At 44.2% G+C, this 20,185-nt stretch overlaps 1 protein-coding gene across 3 annotated transcripts in view; it reads left to right on the top strand.

Annotated features, from left to right (window-relative positions):
• The window catches only part of BTAF1 (B-TFIID TATA-box binding protein associated factor 1), a 234,766-nt gene that overhangs the window by 143,238 nt on the left and 71,343 nt on the right, over window positions 1–20,185 (top strand). The gene's annotated exons all lie outside the window — the stretch shown is intronic.

Below are 20,185 nucleotides of genomic sequence, written 5' to 3'. Positions count from 1 at the left end.
TACAGGTACCTCCTGTAGCACCATCAATGTCTACAGCACGTAACGTATAAATATATTGTACATTCATCAGTGCCTGCCCTCCAGGAGCTTACAATCTTTACGGTCCTTAACTCGGGTGCGCACACACACACGCCAATTTAAACAGAAGCCAATTAACCTACCAGCAATTTTTTGGAGTGTAGTAGGAAACCAGAGTACCTGGAGGAAACCCGCACAGGGAGAACATAAGTCCATGCAGGTAGCGCCATGGTTGGAATACGAAACAATGACCTTGGTGCTGCTAGGTGGAAGTGTAAACATTGAAAGTTATAGGTGTCTTTTGAGTGAATGCTTGAAGATATACTATTGCCAGGCCTAAGACCTGACAGCCTAAACGGGTTGGCGGTTATACATGTTTTTGCAAAAAAGATAACCCTTGTTGGATGTCATTCCAAGTGCTGACTTCTCCTCACGGAACTATTTAGGAACTATTCACTAGTCAGATAATTCTATCTCTCTATCATAAACGCAATATGCCCAATCCTCAGGTGAGAGGTCTGAGACCCTCCAGGTTTCCAAAAGCTGGATGTCCTCTACAGAATTAGCACTGCTTTGGGCTTTGCATTTCAAGTAGAGATGTCATGCTTTCTATGTGACTGGTGCACATCAATGAGCTGCTGTTTAAAAACACTTTAAAGAGAAACTATAAGGGCCTGTTCATACCTAAGCCTGTGCATAGGAGTGAATGGGCCCTCAAGTGTTTCTGTATAGGAAGGTCAATTTTTTATCTAAGCTATGTACTTACTAATAACTTTTTATGCAAAATATTAAGCTCCATGATCTGTGCCCCCATGTATGTCCAATCTTTCCCAAACCCGCCAGCCTTTCCCATGTGCACAATAGATGCAATTCTGTAAACTTGTGGACATGCACTGTTTGAAGGAGCGGTAAAGTAGAAACCTGTTGTGGCAGAAAGCAGAATTGAAGTATTTGATGAGCAAATATGGCTGCCCCATGCATGTTTATAGCTGAAAATGTTCTAGAAAATTAGGCTTATTATAACACTGATTGTTATGTTAAGCTGATCCCTTTTTCATCACGCAGACGAATGAGTTTTATTTACATTGTATAAACATACCTCTCAACCTGCTTACATTCTTTTAGCCAGAAGGACACATAGTCTTAAAGTGATTGTAAAGGTTTGCATGTTTTTTTTAATTTATTTATTTTTTATATCACATGTCGTACTTGCCTCCACTGTGCAGTTTGTTTTGCACATAGTGGCCCCGAACACCGTCTTCTGGGGTCCCTCGGCGGCTCCTCTTATCAGATAACCCCTTAGGTGAGGCGTTCTCCCGGGGGGTTACCTTGTGGGTGCGCTCCTGAGTCCAGCATTTGCGTCCATAGACACGAATGCCGTAATCGGCCCCTGTGCCTGCGTCATTGGATTTGATTGACAGCAGCGGGATATCGCTGCTATCAATCTATCCAGTCAAGAGCCGAGAACCCCGGGCAAAGGAAGAGCACATCTCTGCCAGGTGACATTCCAGGCCACAGGTAATTAAAAAGGGGGGGCGGAGACTGCCAGGTGTTTTCACCTTAATGCATAGGATGCATTAAGGTGAAAAAACACAAGGGTTTACAACTCCTTTTAACCTCTCCTGCCCGCTGGCCTTCAAATGATGGCTGGGCGGTAAGGCTCTCATTCTGAGTGGACGTCTTATGACGACCCTCCAGAATGACCGCTCTAACGCGCCCCGGGGCGTCGGATCGCAGCCTCGCCGTATTGCTAGGACACAGCGTGACCTCCATCTGTGTAAAGAGCTGCGGCTCTTTAACCATTACAGCTGGTAATTAACCATTACAGCTGGTCACATGTAAACACAGAGATGCCGGTAATTTGCGCTCCTCGCCTCACACAGAGTGTGAGGAGAAGAGAGCCAATCGGCAGCATCTCCTCACAGAGGACATCTAGGGATGTAATCAGGGCACTGATCATCAGTGCCCTGATTGCAATTAGGTGCCAGCAATGCCACTGCCAGAAACCAGTGCCCACAATTGGCACCAATCTGTGCCAGCAATCAGTGGCCATCAGTGCCACCTATCTGTGCCCATAAGTGCGGCATATTTGTGCCGCCTCATCAGTGCTGCCTCATCAGCACCCATCAGTGAAGGAGAAAAATTACTTATTTACTGACAAAAACGAAAACTTTTTTCCAAAAAATAAAAAACCCGGGAGTGATTTAAATACCACCAAAAGAGAGCTCTAATTTGAATAAAATGATAAAGTTCACATGGTTACAGTGTAGCATGACTGCGCAATTGTCAAAGTGTGACAGCACTGAAAGCTTAAAAATGGCTTGGACAGGAAGGGGGTTAAGTGCCCGGTATTGATGTGGTTAACCTTTGCGTTTATACTGTCTGGGACAGATTGTCCAGATCAAATCCCCTCTACGGCTCGATTCACACCTATGCATGTTGCTTTTGAGCGTTTTTGGAGGTTTTTTTTTCATGCTTGCCGCGTTTTTGAGCCGCGTTTTTGCCGCGTTTTTGCCGCGATTTTGCCGCGATTTGCGTTTTGCGTTTTTTTTTTTTTTCATTTTTTTTTTACAGTCTTACAAAAAAATTACAAAAAAAAAAAAAAAAAAAAACGGCAAAAACGCATCAAAAACGCATCAAAAACGCTGCAAAAAAGGTGCACTTGCGTTTTTGATGCTTGTCCATTGAAAACCATTACATGCAAAACGCTGCATTTTGCATGAGAAAAAGTCCCCGACCCTTTCCAAAAACGCGGAGATACAAAAAAGCATTGATGTGAACATGTTCCATAGGAACCCATGTTAAAAAATTCCCGTGCATTTCTGCAAAATGCAAAATGCATCAAAAAACGCGCTAGTGTGAATGGGGCCTACCTCTGTAGGTTTTGAAACTGGTAGTTTCATGTTCAAAAGGGGACTTCTGAAATATCATCAGACCTCTCTCTCTGTTCTAATTCATAACATTTTTCCTTGTTGCTATCACCTCAGTTAGGCAACGGTCTTGCCTGGAAGCTGTTCTTTCCTCCTGTTAGGCCAGTGGTTCTCATCCCTGTCCTCAACTACCCCAAACAGGCCATGTCTTGGGAGTTTCTCTTAGATAAAATGGTTGTCCAAATACCAAGCCATTGACTGATTTAAAGCACCTGTGCAAGATAAAGGAAAACCTGCAAACATGGCCTGTTGTGGGTACTTGAGGACAGGGTTGAGAACCACTGCTGAAGGCAGTAGTATAGCTCATAACCAGTCCTCCTGTAGAGAGCAGAATAACCTGAACTCTAGTCGTACCTTTTAGTCTTGCACGGCTCTACATGCTTCTCTTGTTCTGAAATTGCTTACTCTGATTTCATTGCGAACTGTGAGCTTCTTGGTGTGAAATAGAGGCTGTGGCAAGTCAGAGTCTACCTAATTTCTGGGATGGAGGATGTCCAGCATCCTCTAGTTAGCCCCTTTTTCATGAGCCTTACTGTCCCTTGCACACTTTTAATCCTTCAGATCACTTTGTCATGGAGGCTTAGCGTCACATCCGGCTGTTTCCTACAGGAGCCAGCCCACTGCTTACATTGGCATACGGTTGCCATGTTTTTACGAAGCTTAGAGAACAGATATCCTGTGATGACATCACTGGGTCTAAAATAAGATGTGTAATAGGTTTTATTTAGTGTATTGAGTGGGGGAGGGGTGTAATATATTCATATACTGTATACGCATAATGAACTTCATAATTCATAACTTCATTTTAAAACTGCCTCTCAGTGTAAGTATTCCTAAAGTATTTTATGGAAAGTCTAAAATTAAATCTTTTCTCTGCATTTTAGTTTTATTGCTTGTAATCAGCAAAACACCATACACCAGGGCTCAAAATTTCAAGTCCTAAACTACTAGCCAGGCCTCAAGGGTTACACTCCACCAGTGCCCCACTCAATCCCTACCCTGCCCCACCCCTAAACACGCCCTCATAAGTTATCTCATGAAATGACACTTAAATGTTTTATGCAAAAATAAGTTACAAAAATAAATATTAACAACTTTATCGTTGCAGCCTCGTCTGGGCAGAGGAATGCATGGCTGGAGGAAGAGGGATAGCACGCTGTTACTGGCACTTGCATTATAATTGTCTCTGCTCTGCTCGACACAGCCCTGCCTCCTCCTGACCTGCGCCTGTGATAGATCTTGCATCTTCGCATTGGACTGGCGTTCTTTCTATCACAGACGCAGATCAGGAGGAGGCGGGGCTGTGTCGAGCAGAGACAATTATAATGTAAGCGCCGGTAACAGCGTGCTATCCCGCGACTCTCCTATTCCTCCCCGGGGCGATCGCTGGGAGAACGGCTCCCGATCAACCCTACCAGCTGTGCTTTTCCCCCATCTCGCAGGAAGCTCAGCTCGCAAGCCCTCATTTTCCACTCCCAAAATACGAGTGGAAAATTTGAGGGCTGCCATACATTATGTAATCATTGTAAGTTGGATGTCTGAAGCCTGCCTTTTCCTAATGTATTATGAAAGGTTGTGCTTTTCATACAGCAAAATGTTGCAAGGTTGTCCTCCCAGTGGGCACAGTGCACATGTAATGCCCAGCTTGCTGTTGCATCAGACGTTCCAGGTGGTTTGGGTTTTTTCCGTGTCTCCCAATTCTCTTGTGACAACTGTGGTGCAGAATTTTCAATTAACACAGACAGATAATGCCTTCCTGCTCCCCTTTTTTCCTTGAACTACAATACTTCACTTTGTGTCAAGGAGAACACGGAATTACCAAGGGCAGTGGGAAGAAGGGAGAGGAGCTAGTTGTACTCCAATCTTAATCTTCAACCTCAATTATTGGTGTCTGGATTCTAGAAAAAAACTCCTACAATACAATGTGTTTTGCAATTTTTCCCCCTCCCAAACTTTAGAGTGTGAGAAAATGAGTGTTGTGTTCTTTAGACTATATTAAGTATTTGATGAATTTTAAATAAACTGATTGTACTATTAAGATTTGGATGGTTATGTGTTACACAGCTGGCTTTCATAGAACCTTGAATAACAATCCTGTAATTATTTGGCTAGTTGGACTTAATTCCCCTCTTTTGCTTGATCGTATTTGTCATTCGTTCCAATTCTTCAAGATTCAGTGTATATCTTATTTTTAGATTTTTTTTTTTTTTTTTTTTCCACAAACCACCTCTGCTGTTTTTAATGCCTAATGTAGTTAAACTCTTGTGTAACCAGTGAAGTGACTGGGTGATACACAGATGAAACCAATCACGAGATATAAAAATGCAGCCACCACGTTTTAAAACTGAACTCCAGGAATTCATCCACTTTGTAAAGTGTGCAGGCATGCTATACTATGAGTTAGTCCAGTGAATACACCTTCTGGGATAATCCTTAATTTACATCTGACAGTTTGACTCTGCAGCTGATGAAGCTGAGACCAGAAAGTCCAGCATTGGAGCTCCACAAATTTAGATGTCTGTCCTGCCAGAGCTTCATTAAACTGTCAGATGTAGATTTAAAGAAGTTCAGAAAGTGCCATGTATCTGGCTGGAATATTGGGGCCTGTCCCTGAAGACTACTCAAATTAGTGGTTCTCCCTCCCAGGAATAATGCCTTGCTGTGCAGACTTGGGTGGCTTTGTTCACGTCGCTAGTAACATTTTACTCAATTAGATTTTACTTGTGAGTCTTGGGAAGGAGGTTCCTTTTTTCCCAGTCCCATTCCAGAAATGTTTCTACCGAATGTTCTGATTGGTGTGGGATGGCACAATGGTTAGTCACTGTTGTCCCTTTACTGCAGTGAGCCTTGGTCTGGACTGGTGGTCATCTTTGTAACTACTTGGAATGATGGAACAAGTCCCTTTCTACTCCTCCTCTCCTGGACAGCCCCAATGGTGGATGCCAATCTGATGGGCTCGGTGGGGTTGCAGTTTTTGAGCCCCCATTTGATACGACAGGACTTTTGTGGGTGAGGTTTGTTGCTTTATTAACACTGTGATGGGAGTCCGTTAGTCTGATTCTTCTGTTTTGGTCGACACAGCTGTAGGTCCCTGTGAGGGTCTGCTTAAAGAATGCAACAGCTGTGGCATATGTAACTTATTAAGGAAGCCGTAGAAGTCTGGTTGCACAGGAGGAAGTGAATTTTTCTCTGTTCTGGGTAGAACCTTTTTGTTTGCACTCTGGCAGCTGTTCACCCTCCAAGAATGGAAGTTTGCCTTGCGGATTTTTCTCAGCTGTCAATAGTTGTCTCAGGAGGGAGTGGGCTTTTCATCTGGAGGTGTTTGAGAGCCCATCAATGGTGGGGCTCTCCAGTTGTGGACTTCTGGCATCTAAGTTCAGTGAAGAACTGGACAAGTTGTTCTTAGGACCAGGGTTCTAAATGCGTCTGTGGTTTGTTGCTTTTGGAGACCTTATGGGATCAGTTATCCTTAGCTATGACTTCTCTACGCTACAGCCTTTCCCTCTCTTGTGTTGCTGGATTCGCATGGAGAAAACTCCTGTGCTTATGGTTGTTCTGGTTTGGTCCAGGAGAATGATACCCTTTTGTCTGTGTACAGTCCTTGGCTTTTATGGATAGTAAAGTCCTGCCAATTGAAGGCCCAATATTTCCAGCTTTCTTGCAGCAGGGGGCACACCAGATTGGCTATTGCAGCCAAAAGATGGGGTATTTTGGCTTTTGCACTTACTCTTTTGAAGGCTAAGTTGAAGATTTTATTGACAATCGCATGCTGAGTGGTGTGGACCTAGGATTCCTCCTTGCTAGTAGGTTGTGGGCCATATCTTGGATTCCTCCAAACAGATTTATTTGCATCTGGCCTTGCGTATGATCCAGGGTTAAATTTTGCCCTGGTTTGTCTCTTCTTTTGGAGGCTGATGGCCTTTCCCCTTTTTCTTGGTATGTGTTCTTGTGCTGGGTGTTGTTCTTCCAGTCAGCCCACCGTTGACTCCATGAGATCACTGTTGACGCAGAAGGTCATGTGCTCTGGTTGCTTAGTGTATTGCCATTCTTTATCCTAAGGCTCTGTCACCAGGGGAATAGGCTCTTCTCAGTTTAGATATTAATTTGTGCTATCATGTTTACCTGTTGCCAACTGCCACAAATTGCCAATTGCATTTTTGTGGGTCCTGAGGACCCAAAGGATCATGCAGCTTCCAAATCTTCTTTTTTCTGCTGCATTTGGCAGCCTATTGCTCAGGCTTACGATTTGAAAGAACAGGTTCCATCTTTTCTTGTGAGGGCTCCATATCACAGGGGTCTCAAACCTCTGTCACCCATGACCATGTGCTTAACCGTAGCTTTTCTTGATTTCTGCTACACCTATATACAGTATCTCTCAAAAGTGAGTAGACCCCTCACATTTTTGTAAAATATTTTATCTTTTCATGTGACAACACTGAAGAAATGACACTTTGCTACAAAGTAAAGTAGTGAGTGTGCAGCTTGTATAACAGTGTAAATATGCTGCGCCCCCCCCCCCCCCCAAAATAACTCAAAGCACAGCCATTAATGTCTAAACCGCTGGCAACAAGTGAGTAACCCCCAAGTGAAAATGTCCAAATTTGGGCCCAATTAGCCATTTTCCCTCCCCGGTGTCATGTGACTCGTTATTGTTGCAAAGTCTCAGGTGTGAATGGGGAGCAGGTGTGTTTAATTTGGTGTTATCACTTTCTCTCATACTGGTCACTGGAAGTGCAACATGGCACCTCATGGCAAAGAACTCTCTGAGGATATAAAGATGGCCTAGGCTATAAGCAGATTGCCAAGACCCTGAAACTGAGCTGCAGAATGGTGGCCAAGACCATACAGTGGTTTAACAGGACAGGTTCCACTCGGAACAGGCTGTGCCGTGGTCAACCAAAGAAGTTGAATGCACATGCTCGGCATCATATCCAGAGGTTGTCTTTAGGGAAATATAGGTATGAGTGTTGCCAGCATTGCTGCAGAGGTTGAAGGGGTGGGGTGGGGGGGGGGGTCAGCCTGTCAGTGCTCAGACCATATGCCGCACACTGCATCAAATTGGTCTGCATGGCTGTTGTCCCAGAAGGAACCCTCTTCTAAAGATGATGCACAAGAAAGCCCGCAAACAGTTTGCTAAAGACAAGCACACTAAGGACATGGATTAATGGGACCATGTCCTGTGGTCTGAGACTAAGGTGCTTATTTGGTTCAGATAGTGTTAAGTGTGCGTGTTTGGCGGCAACCAGGTGAGGAGTACAAAGACAAGTGTGTCTTGCCTACAGTCAAACATGGTGGTGGGAGTGTCATGGTTTTGGGCTGCATGAGTGCTGCCGGCACTGGGGAGCTACAGTTCATTGAGGGAACCATGATTGCCAATATGTATTGTGACATGCAGAAGCAGAGCATGAACCCCTCCCTTCGGAAACTGGGGCCGTAGGGCAGTAATCCAACATGATGACCCCAAACACACAAAAATGACCACTGCCTTGCTAAAGAAGCTGAAGGTAAAGGTGATGGACTGCCAAGCATGTCTCCAGACCTAAACTCTATTGAGCATCTGTGGGGCATCCTCAGATGGAAGGTGGAGGAGCACAAGGTCTCTAACATCCACCAGCTCAGTGATGTCATCATGGAGTGGAAGAGGACTCCAGTGGCAAGCTGTGAAGCTCTGGTAAACTTCATGCCCAAGGGGGTTGAGGCAGTGCTGGAAAATAATGGTGGCCACACAAAATATTGACACTTTGGGCCCAATTTTGACATTTTCACTTAAAGGTGTGCTCGCTTTTGTTGCCAGCGGTTTAGACATTAGTGTAAATTTGCTGTCCACTCAAAATAACACAACCACTGTTATACAAGCTGTACACTCGCTATTTTACATTGTAGCAAAGTATCATTTCTTCAGAGTTGTCACACAAAAAGATATATTTACAAAAATGTGAGGGTTGTACTCTTTTTTTTTTTTTTTTTTTTTTTTTGTGAGATATTGTATCTTATGGTCTGATAAAACTAAGGTTGAACTTTTTTGGCCATAATTCCAAAACCCTTTTTTCCCACATGCTTTTGGGAGACTTTAGATGTGTTTTTGCAAAATTTAGCCAGGCTTGGATGTTCTTAAAGTGGAGTTCCACCCAAAAGTGGAACTTCCACTCATCAGATTCCTCCCCCCCTCCGATGTCACAGTTGGCACCTTTCAGGGGGGAGGGGGGTACAGATACCTGTATATTACAGGTATCTGTACCCACTTCCGGCATAGATAGCCGCAGAATCTGCGGTTGTTTATGCCACTTCCTGCTCCCTCCCCACTGCCTGCTGGGAAACACACGGGTCCCAGAGGCAGCAGGGACCATCCGTATTGCGCTGCGCGACTCACGCTTGCGCAGTAGGGAACCGGGAAGTGAAGCCGCACGGCTTCACTTCCTGATTCCCTTACCGAAGATGGAGGCGGCAGCACACGAGGACGGAGAGACGGTTCGGCCTCGGGTGCCGACATCGCGGGCGCCCTGGACAGGTAAGTGTCCATGTTTTAAAAGTCAGCAGCTGCAGTATTTGTAGCTGCTGACTTTTAAAAAAAAAAAATTTTCGGCGGCGCTCTGCTTTAAGAAAAGGCTTCCATCTTGCCACTCTACCCCATAGCCCAGACATGAAGAATACAGGAGATTGTTCTCACATGTACTACACAGCTGGTACTTGCCAGATATTCCTGCAGCTCCTTTAACCACTTCAGCCCTGGAAGGATTTACCCCCTTCCTGACCAGAGCACTTTTTACAATTTGGCACTGCGTCGCTTTAACTGCTAATTGCGCGGTCATGCAATGCTGTACCCAAACGAAATTTGCGTCCTTTTCTTTCCACAAATAGAGCTTTCTTTTGATGGTATTTGATCACCTCTGCCGTTTTTTATTTTTTGCGCTATAAAAGGAAAAAGACCGAAAATTTTGAAAAAAAAAATATTTTCTACTTTTTGTTATAAAAAAAATCCAATAAACTCAATTTTAGTCATACATTTAGGCCAAAATGTATTCGGCCACATGTCTTTGGTAAAAAAAAATGTTAATAAGCGTATATTTATTGGTTTGCGCAAAAGTTATAGCGTCTACAAACTAGGGTACATTTTCTGGAATTTACACAGCTTTAAGTTTGACTGCCTATGTCATTTCTTGAGGTATTAAAATGGCAGGGCATTACAAACCCCCCCCCAAATGACCCCATTTTGGAAAGTAGACACCCCAAGGAAATTGCTGAGAGGCATGTTGAGCCCATTGAATATTTTTTTTTTTTTTTTTGTCCCAAGTGATTGAATAATGACGAAAAAAAAAAAAAATTACAAAAAGTTGTCACTAAATGATATATTGCTCACACAGGCCATGGGCATATGTGGAATTGCACCCCAAAATACATTTAGCTGCTTCTCCTGAGTATGGGGATACCACATGTGTGGGACTTTTGGGAGCCTAGCCCCGTACGGGGCCCCGAAAACCAATCACTGCCTTCAGGATTTCTAAGGGCGTAAATTTTTGATTTCACTCCTCGCTACCTATCACAGTTTCGAAGGCCATAAAATGCCAAGATAGCACAAAACCCCCCAAAATGACCCCTTTTTGGAAAGTAGACACCCCAAGCTATTTGCTGAGACTGAGAGGCGTGGTGAGTATTTTGCAGGTCTCATTTGTTTTTGAAAATGAAGAAAGACAATAAAAATGTGTTTTTTGTTTTTTGTTTTTTGTTTTTTGTTTTTTGTTTTTTGTTTTTTGTTTTTTGTTTTTTGTTTTTTGTTTTTTGTTTTTGTTTTTTTTTTCAATTTTCAAAAGTTTGTGACAAAAAGTGAGGTCTGCAAAATACTCAATATACCTCTCAGCAAATAGCTTGGGGTGTCTATTTTCCAAAATGGGGTCATTTGGGGGAGGTTGCCATCTGGGCATTCCATGGCCTCCGAAACTGTGATAGGCAGTGAAGAGTGAAATCAAAAATTTACGCTCTTAGAAAGCCTGAAGGCGGTGCTTGGTTTTCGGGGACCCGTACGCGGCTAGGCTCCCAAAAAGTCCTAAACATGTGGTATCCCCGTACTCAGGAGAAGCAACAGAATGTATTTTGGGGTGTAATTTCACATATTCCCATGGCATGTTTGAGCAATATAACATTTAGTGACAACTTTGTGCAAAAAAAAAAAAAAAATGTCTTTTTCCCGCAACTTGTGTCACAATATAAAATATTCCATGGACTCGACATGCCTCTCAGCAAATAGCTTGGGGTGTCTACTTTCCAAAATGGGGTCATTTGGGGGGGTTTTGAACTGTCCTGGCATTTTATGCACAACATTTAGAAGCTTATGTCACACATCACCCACTCTTCTAACCACTTGAAGACACAGCCCTTTCTGACACTTTTTGTTTACATGAAAAAAATTTTTTTTTTTTTTTGCAAGAAACTTACTTTGAACCCCCAAACATTATATATTTTTTTTAAAGCAAATGCCTTACAGTTTAAAATGGTGGGTGTTTCATTTTTTTTTTCACACAGTATTTGCGCAGCGATTTTTCAAACGCATTTTTTGGGGGAAAAAACACTTTTTTAAAATTTTAATGCACTAAAACACACTATATTGCCCAAATGTTTGATGAAATAAAAAAGATGATCTTAGGCCGAGTACATGGATACCAAACATGACATGCTTTAAAATTGCGCACAAACGTGCAGTGGCGACAAACTAAAGGCATTTTTAAAAGCCTTTATAGGTTACCACTTTAGATTTACAGAGGAGGTCTACTGCTAAAATTACTGCCCTCGATCTGACCTTCGCAGTTATACCTCACATGCATGGTGCAATTGCTGTTTACATTTGACGCCAGACCGACGCTTGCGTTCGCCTTTGAGTGAGAGCAGGGGGGGACAGGGGTCCTTTTTTTTTTTTTTTTTTTTTTTTTTTTTTTTTTAAACTGTTCCTTTCATTTTTATTTTTTTAAATCATTTTTATTGTTATCTCAGGGAATGTAAATATCCCCTATGATAGCAATAGGTAGTGACAGGTACTCTTTTTTTGAAAAAATTGGGGTCTATTAGACCCTAGATCTCTCCTCTGCCCTCAAAGCATCTGCGCACACCAAGATCGGTGTGATAAAATGCTTTCTCAATTTCCCAATGGCGCTGTTTACATCCAGCAAAATCTCAGGATTTTGATTTTCTCATGAAATGCTCGTAGCTTCCGGTTTCTTAGGCCATAGAGATGTTTGGAGCCATTCTGGTCTCTGATCAGCTCTATGGTCAGCTGGCTGAATCACCGGCTGCATTCTCAGGTTCCCTGTTGGGACAGGAGAGCCAGAGAAAAACATGGAAGACGGTGGGGGGGGGGGGTCATTCCCTCCCACTGCTTGTAAAAGCAGTCTAGAGGCTAATTAGCCGCTAGGATTGCTTTTACATGAAAGCCGACCGCTGGCTGAAAAGAATGATACCAAGATGATACCTAAACCTGCAGGCATCATTCTGGTATAACCACTCAAAGTCCAGCAACATACCAGTATGTTGCTGGTCCTTGTTGGGCATATATTGTAAACTTTTTTTTTTTTTCATGTAGCCTGTGAGCTGAACGAAAAAAAGATATTGATCGGTGGGTATGCCCACCATTAGAATACCTCTCTTCATCCACCCACTTCTAATGATGGGCATACATGCACCGTTTATATATGCCGAAGCATGGGGGCATCCTCCCGCAAAAGGCAGCAAATCGCTCCTCCACCCACTGCTGCCCCCACGATTCGGCATATATGCTGAAGTATGTAACTGTGGTGGTGAAATCACCTCTGACAGCGCTGGAGTCACGGCTTCATGTATCGTGGGAGCAAACGCTGTTGCTGTCAAGATAAATCCGCGCTGCAACTGAATGGCGTACCTGCTAAGCAAATGATGGTTAACAAAAAACAAAGTAACATTACAGTATAACAGTAATACTTACCATACCTGCAACCTGTGCCTACCTAAAATATATATATATGCCGAAGCATGGGGGCATCCTCCCACAAAAGGCAGGAGCAAATCGCTCCTCCACCCACTGCTGCACCCACGCTTCGGCATATATGCTGAAGTATGTAACTGTGGTGGTGAAATCACCTCCGACAGCGCTGGAGTCACGGCTTTATGTATCGTGGGAGCAAACGCTGTTGCTGTCAAGATAAATCCGTGCTGCAGCTGAATGGCGTACCTGAAAACAAAAAATGGTTAAAACACAGTAAACTATAAAAAAAAAATTACATACCTGAAAAGCAAAACATTGCAGAATAGAATACAGTAAAAAAGAGCAGAACAATAGAGAGAGAACAATAAAACGACAACTATTTTTGTTTTTTGTTTTTTTTTTTTATTTTATATATTTTTTTTACTTTTAAAACTGTAACGGTTCCAGGTTTGGGTCTCTCAAAATGCGATAGCACCTTTGAAAGTGTGTCCTAGTCTGTGCAATGCTGTACCCTACGCTAAAACTCAACTAGTGTATGGTAGCGTTCAAAACATTCACCAATGCAAAGACCAGTATTGCCAGGACAGGAGGGACAATAATACCGGGTGTCACGCCTAAATCCGCGCTTTCTGCAGACATGACATTTTCTTTGGGGGGCTCGTTGGGTAGGGGTACTCTGGAGGACATAAGGAAAATGCCTCTCATGCAGCCGGCTTGCTGCATTTGGTTGGGGAAGGTGAGGTGGAGCACCATCTGGATACAGAAGGGCTCTGACGATCTCTTCCTGGAATTTAAGGAAGGATCCAGTCCGTCCTGAAGCTCTGTATAGCACATGAGCGTTCAGCAAAGCCAATTGAAATAAGTATACAGACACTTTTTTTGTACCAGCGTCTGGCCTTACGGGCAATTAGGTACGGCGCCAACAACTGGTCGTTGAGGTCCACCCCTCCCATATTTTGGTTATATTCGTGGACACAGAGGGGTTTCTCCACAACACCAGTCGCCGTAGTAATTTGGACCGTCGTGTCTGCATGAAGGGAGGTAAGAACGAAAACATTCTTATTGTCCCTCCACTTCATAGCGAGCAAATTATTACACTGCAAGCAGGCTCTCTCCCCCAGCCTAAGACGGGAATCTACAAGCCGCTGAGGAAAGCCCCGGCGATTAGGTCGCACAGTGCCACATGCTCCAATTTGATGATCAAAAAGGTGACTAAAAAGTGGCACGCTCGTGTAATAATTGTCCACATATAAATGGTACCCCTTTCCGAATAAGGGTGACACCAAGTCCCACACTATCTTGCCAGCGCTTCCTATGTAGTCAGGGCAGTTTGTCGGCTCTACGTGACTATCTTTGCCCTCGTGAACCATAAAACTACATGTATAGCCTGTGGCCCTGTCACAGAGCTTATACATCTTGACCCCGTATCTGGCACGCTTGCTGGGAAGGTACTGTTTGAATGACAAGCGGCCAGAAAATTTAATCAGGGACTCATCAACGCAGACAACTTGATGGGGAGTAAACAAGTCTGCAAAACGCTGGTTGAAGTGGTTTACGAGGGGCTGAATTTTGTAGAGCCGATCGTATTCAGGGTCTCCACGAGGACGACAGAGTTCATTGTCGTTGAAGTGCATGAACCGCAAAATCTGCTCGTATCGTGCCCTGGCCATGAAGGCAGAGAACAAGGGCATATGGTAAATTGGGTCAGTGGACCAATATGACCGCAACTCACTCTTTTTATTTATGCCCATGTTGAGGGAAAGGCCCAGAAAGAGCTTAAATTCGGAAACCGTAATTGGTTTCCAATCTCTGGCAAGGGAGGACTGGGGATTAGCGGCGATGTGTTGACCAGCGTATAAATTGCTTTGGTCCACAATAGATCTATAGAGATCTTCGGTGAATAAAAATCCAGTGGTGTAAAATCAACTGTTTCCACCTGAATTCTGGGTTGGCCAGTGAATGGGGGCAGTACGGGTGCTGCAGAAGTGGTGGGTACCCAATTCGGATTGGCGAATGCAGCAGGAAGGGCACTATGGGCACGACGGGCCTGTGTTCGTCTTCTTGGTGGCAGCAGGACACTACTAGTGCTTGCCACCTCACCAGCTTGAACTGCACTTATGGGACTCGCCACGTCACCAAGTGTTACTGCAGTGCTGGATGTAAGACCAGGGTGTACTAGGATGCTGGTGCTTGCCAGTTCACCAGAAGGAATAGCGGCGCTAGTACTTCTCTGCTCCATACGAGGGACCTGTGGTTCTTGCACTTCAAGGACAGAAGAAGATTGGGGTCTGGTACGCCTGACCTTAGCAGTGACCACAACTCCATCGTCAGAGCTATCTGTCATGGAGCCGCTGTCCTCTACAGGATCGTATTCTGAGGCTGAATCTGACAGATGAGTGACTTCCTCTTCACTATCTGTCATGCTCAGAAACGCGTAGGCCTCTTCACTAGTGTACCTTCGATTTGCCATTTTGGGCTCTAAATTTAGGGGTACACTAGTGAGACTCACAGGCAAAAGAGCTCCTGACTGACTGTCAGCGAATAATTCAAATGTTACCAAAAAACTGTTAGCGATTGCAGGGATCAGGCCTGACTCTGCGAACGCTGCAGTTATGTGTGCTTAGTGTTTTGTAAGTGACAGTTATCGATCGATACTGCACTTGGGTGGGCTGGGCTGGGCCGAGGGGCAAAACGCAGGTGCTAGCAGGTATCTGGGCTGATCCCGCTAACACTGCGTTTTTTTTGGGGGACCCTAAACTGCTGGGGAGTATAGATCGGATCAGATATCAATCCGTTCAGATACTATAGCACTAAGGGAGGTGTATGCTGCGTGCGTGGGTGTTAGCGGTACTGGCACTAACCTGACGCTGCCTGGGGCGACGCAGACCTTATCTGATCCTAAAAATGTCATTTATATCACCGCCGGGCAATTAGGGGGTTAAACCATTTATAAGGTAATAAACGGCGGGTGCCCTAAAACTATATTAAACTATAATAAATAAACCAACTAACCAGCGTCACCCGTAACAATTATATGGTAATCACTGGTGAAAGGGTTAACTAGGGGCAATCAAGGGGTTAAAACCTTTAGTAGGTAGTATATGGGGGTCCCTGTCGCTATAAAACAATGACGGCGAACCTATATACTTACCTCCCTAACTAGCGTCGCCTGTGTCACTAATACAGCGATCAGAAAAACGATCGCTTAGTGACACTGGCGACGGGGGGTGATCACGGGGTTAAAACTTTATTAGGGGGATACCCTAGACCTAAAGGGGGTACCCCAGACCTAAAGGGGGCTAACCTAACTGCCCTAACACTTATAACAGTCACAAACTGACACCAATGCAATAATCAGAAAAAAAAAAAAAACTGCTATTGGTGTCAGTGTGACAGGGGGTACAGGGGGGTGACTGGGGGGTGACAAGTGTGCCTGCTTGGTTCTACTGTTAGTGTAGTGTTGGTGCAAACTTACTTGGATGTCTTATCTCCTCGGCGCCGGAACGAAAAGACCGGCTTGAGGAGAGTGACATCACTTCCTCCGCTTCTGTTTACATTCACAGAAGCCGAGTAAGCCCGTCATTGGCCAGGAGCGATCGCGAGGGGGGAGCCACGAATGAGTGGCCTCCCCCTCACCTTTGATCGCCCCTGACCTGAATCAGACAGCCGCAGGCACCGGGGGGGGTTAGATCGGACCCCCCACCCGCAGGCAGGCAAGGACGTACCTGTAAGTCCTTTTGCCTGCCCGTGCCATTCTGCCGACATACATCGTCGTGCGGCGATCGGCAGCTGGTTAATGTTGCTGTAGGCCTCTTGGCAGCCTCCCTGACCAGTTTTATTTTCGTCTTTTCATCAATTTTGGAGGGACAAAAGTTCTTGGTAATGTCACTGTTGTGCCATATTTTCTCCAGTGGCAACCTGTGAAGCTCTGGTAAACTCAATGCCCAAGAGGGTTAAGGCAGTGCTGGAAAATAATGGTGGCCACACAATATTGACACTTTGGGCCCAATTTGGACATTTTCACCTAGGGGCTGTACTCAATTTTATTGCCAGCAGTTTAGACATTAATGGCTGTGTTATTTTGAGGAGTCAGCAAGTTTACACTGTTAGACCTCTTGCACATGATACTCCTGTTTGAGCATCTACTTTTTCAGATGTGTGTTTTTTCTTTTTTGTTTTTTTTGTTTTCTATGTATTTGCGTGTATTTTCATATGCGTTTGCATTTGCTCGCATTTTTTGCGCAAACTTAGTCTCACTTTCTTCTGCAAATTGTAAATAGTAGCCATTAGCGCACATTTGTGCATATTTGCATGCACTTGCGTGCATATAGGAGTAATTTACTGACCAAAAATGCAGATTTTTTTTTTTTTTCCTGAAGAATACACAGCGCTTGTTTACACACCTGTCTGCCTAGGCACATTACAATGAATGGGCTGTATTTTAGCTCAGTAAAAAAAATAATCTCTACTGAGTTTTTTCAAGCTGCAGTGTGCAAGAGACCTTATACAAGCTAGACACTCACTGCTTTACATTGTAGCAAAGTGTAAATTTTTCAGTGTTGTCACATGAGGATATAAAAAAAATTACAAAAAAACGAGGGCTGTACTCACTCTTGTGAGATACTGTATACAGGCGGTCCTCTTGTTACAAACCTCCTACTTACAAATGGAGGGAGACAACAGGAAGTGACAGAAAATCTACCCCAAGGAAGGGAAATTCACTCCTGTAGGAGTTATCATGGCAAGAAGGTGTCTCCACTGAAGCTTTATGACCAAGGCTTGTTTCCACAACAACCCAAAATTTTCAAAATCCAATTGTCATTGGGACAGAAAGTGAGGGGAAATTTTTTGAAATGGGGCACAGACAGCAAAACGTAACAGGGGTGTTAACCCTTCCCTATGCTATCCAAAAAGCTTAAAAATTGTTTTTTTGGGCTGGAGCTACACTTAAAAAATCTATTTGTTCTGACTTACTAACAAATTCAACTTGAGAACAAATCTACAGACCCTGTCTTGTTTGTAACACGGGGTCTGCCTGTATATGTTCCTGCCGTTAGAAGTTGGAACAAGGCTAGTGTATACAGCATCTACTTGTCTTACAGTTTCTGTACAGTTCATGAAATATCACAGTGATATCACTACGAAGAAAAATTTTAAAATGGATGTGCTTAGAATGAAAGAAGTTACTTTGATTAGCTACAAAGCGTCTGGAACAGTACAAAACAATCCAGTTCAGTTTGACTGGCCACTAGGTTTTCAATGACTTGGATAGTTGAGAACCCTCATAGACATCATAATCTAGTTGAGAAATGGATAAATGTCTTTATCGTACATCATAATACACACAGCCTCAAGTATTTACTTAGTGGTTATGGACCTACCTTCAGGTGTTGACACTGGTATAACCAATACAGGAAGTTGACTCCCCTATATAACCCCTCCTCCTTCCAGGAGTACCTCAGTTTTTTCGCCAGTGTCTAAAGGTGTTGGTCACGAGTGACGATGTGCTCTGAGGAGCTCCAGGGAGGGATCCATGGTGGATTTAAAAAACCTCCACAACCGGATCCATCCTTGCCACTGAGGCCATAGGATGGTACCTGGTCCTCGATTCAAGAACAAGGTTTTGCCTGTAAGCTTCTCTCTGAGAGCTGGACCCTAGGAACCAGGACTCTTTTTGGTCTTGCTACATTACCTAAAGCTGTTCCTGAGGGGTGCTATACAGGTCCAAAGGAGTGGAACCCCTATTAAACAGGGACCCGGTATTTGAAGGTTTAACTACGCTGCCCACCGTGATGGGTGAAATTTGGATCTGTCTGTTAAATCAGCAGTATCCTGCAGCGAGGAAAAGGTAAGGGAAGAGGCTAGGAACTGTAAAAGGGTGCCTATGCTTTCCTTCCATATTAGTGTATACCTTTTAAAATGTCTCCTCTAGAAGGAGTAAGTTGCATACCTTTTAATGTGATGCCTCAGCAGCTCTGTCTGGCTATAAACAGCCATGTGTGGTCCTGGCAGCCAGAGGGGGGTACTCGGTGAACCAACGGCCTCTTCTAGAGGAATCTAGGGGATACAGCAGTACAGAAGCAGCATTTCACAGGTTAAAGTACTCTGGCAGCTATGCAGCCTTAGGAGACTTCCTGAAGGCATGGGATTTTTTTTTTCCACTAGCCACTAGTTCAAATTTAGTTTCTGCTTCTTATAAAACATAATTTATGTATAATAGCTACTATTATAAAGCTATATATCTGCTGATAAATTCCCCTCCCCCTCCCTCCACCGGGAGGCTTGGTGGCCATTCCAGCTTTTTAATATGTAAAACTTGCCCTCATGTACTTGGCTTTGTTTTTTTTTTTTATATCCCCAGCCTGTTACAGACAGCACTTTCAAGTATTTAGGCTGCCAGATGCTCGTCGGCAATGCTGCCTCCTCCCCTCGTGTCTGTGTTTAGATAAGAAACCGCGCACACAGACCGTATGATGAGGAGGGGGCGGGTTTGCTAAGGGGTGTGTTCCTACAGTCGGGCGGCGTTGTGTGTAGGACGTAAAAACGTCCACACAGCTTAACATTCTGGAAACACATCGAGCGGAAGACGCTGAGATCGCTAATCATTTTTTTTCACCTGATGGTTGTAACACAAACGCTCTCAGTATGCAAAGCTAGACTGAAGAAAGGAGTCTGTTACAACCTATGGCTATATCACACTAAGGCAGGGGTCTCATACTAGCGGCCCTCCAGCTGTTGCAAAACTACAAGTCCCATCTTGCCTCTGCCTGGGGGAGTCATAGTTTGAGAACCCTGCACTAAGGAACAGTTGTTAGCAGCATTTTAAAACTGATTCTATGGTAACATTGTTTTCTTGTTAAAACTGTTGTCAAAGCAAATAATATATATATTTTGTTACCTCTGCTTTTGTGCTTTGCACTATGACTTCCAAAGCTACTGTAAAGGTACCTAAGCCACCCCCAGGCGCTGGGAACCCCCAGTCATGCCACCAGACTGTCATCCTCTCCAGAAATACCAGACATGGCAAGCCAGGGTGAGTCATTGGAAGCTAGCAGTGGTGCAACTGCTTTACACACTTCAGCCCCTGTATACATGACTGAAGATGCATTCTCCTCAGCACTGCAGGGCTTAGAAGGAAGATTAGCGGCTTTAATCGCATCCTCCATCCAGGTGGATAGGAAGCGTCCTAGATCCCCCACCTTAAACTCTTTACAGATAGTGGAGGGTCCAAGGGAATTGTGGGAACAAGATGAGGTATTGCCCTCAGATAATCCAGAGGAAAGACAAGCCG

Source organism: Aquarana catesbeiana, linkage group LG08 (genome assembly GCF_042186555.1).
Source record: "Aquarana catesbeiana isolate 2022-GZ linkage group LG08, ASM4218655v1, whole genome shotgun sequence".
In the NCBI taxonomy this organism is placed as follows: Eukaryota; Metazoa; Chordata; class Amphibia; order Anura; family Ranidae; genus Aquarana; species Aquarana catesbeiana.
This window is presented reverse-complemented; position numbering and strand designations above follow the sequence as displayed.